Below are 3200 nucleotides of genomic sequence, written 5' to 3'. Positions count from 1 at the left end.
GGAAATGGACAAACAGACAAGTGCACCTTTCTAGAACATTCCTCCCCTCCTCCACCTTCAGTATGTTCTCAAGGGCCTGCCCATGATGCTGGTGCCTATGGAGAGTCAGGGAGGGAAGGTAGAAACAGACAGCCAAGTGAGAGACTGGTTGAGAAGGACACAAGGACAAAGGCTGGGTTTTGCAGTAGACCTCACAGCCATGGTGCCTGCCCTCTGCTTCTGCATGACCATGGAGCTACTCACTGAATCAGGTAGTGTTTATTGAATATATAAATTATGCCCAGCCCAGCCTACAGGGATCTCACAGTCTGGATTCTGCTGGTTCTCATGAGGTACAGAAGCCCCTGGTTATCACACAATGAGATAAACTTTCTAGAAGAGACAAAGAGACATACCGAAGACACAGAGGGAGCCCAGAGAGGGTGCTGAGAAGTGAGGGAGGGCTTCCTAGTTGACTCCTAGGAACTGAGTGTGAGGCCAAGAGATTGACAATGAAGGAAGAGGAGGGGAGACAGGGGGCCACACCTGGCAGGAGAACTCACGCAAAGGCACAGAACAAGACAGATGTGGGGCTAATTCTGGAAGGCTGGGGCAAAGATTGCGTAGGAAGCCCTGGAGAGGAGGCTCAGAGAAGGAGGCAGGTCCCAGGGCAGGGAGGCTCCGAGAGAGGATCTACATTTTATTCTGAAGGCCACAGGAAAGCCGCGAGTTGCTGGGAGCCGGTGACCTGGCAAACACCGTTTTAAAAACAGCTGGTGGGGGTGGCAGTGGTGTGGAGTCTGGACGGAGTCTGAGGAGTTGGAAGGTTCCTACAGTGCACTGGGCAGCCGACGGGAAAAACCTGACCTTACACAGTGGCAGGAAGAGGTGAGAAACAAGGAATGTCACAGTCTATAAAGGGAGGCAGGGGGAGATGGCTTCCAGAAACATCTGCTCCAGCGTCTGCCTCGAGTAACTCGGCTTTTCTGTTTGCATAAAATTGCTCTGTGAATTTTGCTCCCTATTTCAGCTAAATTCAACATGGAGAGGGGAGAAAACTCTTTCTAGATGAGTATCTCTTCCTTCCGGAACATGACGGCCTCAGACACAAGTCTCTACTTGGTAGCAGAGAGATGACACAGGGCCCTGAGGGCTGGTTCTTGGCAACACTGAGTCCCGGGAGACTTTTGCTGAAGGAGACGCAGAAGCAGCACTGAGACCCAGTGCCCCCCGCACCTCAGTCTGCGCTGTGCGGATGCCTCCACCCAGGAGAGCTTAGTGTGGGCGCCCATGCAGATCATTGCCTCGAGTAGGCGAAAGAAATCCTGGTGGTTTTGTTTTAACCATCTTCCATTCTAAAAGATGACTTTCTTTTAAAATTCTCCTGTGCGTCGATGTGGAGCAGCTAAAATTAAAACATGTTCCACAGACCAACTTAGCAAGCTTACCTGGTTTATCACCGACTGACTGGGTGTCTGACCCTGAAGTTTAGCCCTCTGCCTGGGAGGCTGGACGTGGCCCCTGTTTGTAGAAAAGAACTAGTTTGGAATGAGTGTTTCTGCTCACCAGTCTTGGGAGCTTCTTCTAAATATTATGCGATGTCTCACGTGGGCTGTTTTGAGCCATTACAGTCCCAATTCACAGGGGTTTCCCACCTGTAAACTCTGAGACTGAGTTCAGATGAGCCGACCTTTGAAACTGGAAGGTTGATTTTGGAAGCATCGATTTAATTTCTGTTTCAGTTACAAATAGTAACATTAAAGCATATAGCTGAGGATCTGAACAAGACATGTTTTTCAGAAACCTAACTGATGATGAAATAGTTTCGTGCAATAGTACATTTCTTTGCAGGAAGTAGAAAAAAATGTAAAATCATTGAAGAAAAACTTTAAGATCACATATCAATACAGTGTGCATGTGTTCAAGTGTGTTTATTTTAATGCAATTCCAACAAGATTTGGATAAGATAATCATGAGAAAAGACAATTTTGAGATTGGGGCTTTCAAAATGAGAAATTTTGCGTTTTTAAAGGATGAAGTTATTCTCCTAAAGGAGCCTTCAGAGAGAAAGGTGAAGGAACATAAGACCCTTAGCTCACGGTATCCGGCTGCTGAGTTAGAATCTGCAAGTCAAAACTGCCTGCATCTAATTCTCAGAGCAGAGAAGAAAGCCATGAGAGATTGCCTAGAGGAGAAATTTTAAAGATTATTAGACCTTCCAGCTGGGCTAAGGGGTGGCTGCATATGTTGAAGGACACAGGCTGCAGAGTTGGTGTCTTTTGGACGATTGAAATCATGGCAGGTCTGGAAATGGATGCCCAATTCCATTTCACTGGCATCAAAAAAATACATCAACTCTCACACTCTCACAGGGAGAATGAATTGTGTACTGGCCATGTTCGGAGGCATTGCTTTGAGAGTCTTATACTTCAAGATAAGGTCTAAACAAACTCCAGCTGTGAAAGCAACATGAATAGATTCTAAACTGTACCTCATCTGTTCAGTTCCCATCATGTGACACGCAGTTTGTACAATTTTATTTATGCACCTGGAGAGGGGGAAGATTATTAGAAATTTCTCTGAGTACACCAGGAGAAGGGAAAACAAGCAAGGAAATGAAGTGCGACATGTGCAAATATGCAGAGTTGATGTATCTAAGGCAGCTCTGGAAGGCGGACACATGTGATCTCAGCAAGCGCTACGATGGAGACGAAACCCACGTGAGATGCGGCCACTGTCCACTTACCGTGTAGTCGGGACTGTACGACACCACGACACGAGACAAGCGTACACACAAGGGAAGCCACATAATTACCAGCACAGAGCAGCCTGTGCTCTGCATACAACCTTTTCCTCTTTTGGAACCGAAACATCACAATAAGGCATTTCAGGTAACTCGAAGAATTAATGACACAGGCTTTAAAGTTATTTAAAAATAGCTTTTTGTATTTCAGCTTCATTTTCATTTAAGGCAGAACCAGAACATTTCCCCCTACATATATCTTCTCCTTGCTTTGCCTGAGTGGGGAAAATTAAGTTGGCTGACTTAGGTGCAGATGGAGGCAAAGAATCTCCTGTCAGGCAAGGTCACTGTGATGCTTTGGATGCAAACAAGAGTGATTATAATTGTGGAAAGAGGGGTCTGCCAGTTTAGGCTAAAATCCTGAATAGCAGTGGTCTCCTGTAAGGAAGCCCAAAGACAAGCAGTTTATGCCTAGGCA

The 3200-nt window shown here is 46.2% G+C and overlaps 1 pseudogene; it reads left to right on the top strand.

Annotated features, from left to right (window-relative positions):
* The first annotated feature begins 2274 nt into the window (after positions 1-2274).
* On the top strand, positions 2275-2452 carry LOC116156417 (ATP synthase membrane subunit K, mitochondrial-like; annotated as a pseudogene).
* Positions 2453-3200: the final 748 nt, after the last annotated feature.

Source organism: Camelus dromedarius, chromosome 1 (assembly GCF_036321535.1).
Source record: "Camelus dromedarius isolate mCamDro1 chromosome 1, mCamDro1.pat, whole genome shotgun sequence".
In the NCBI taxonomy this organism is placed as follows: Eukaryota; Metazoa; Chordata; class Mammalia; order Artiodactyla; family Camelidae; genus Camelus; species Camelus dromedarius.
This window is presented reverse-complemented; position numbering and strand designations above follow the sequence as displayed.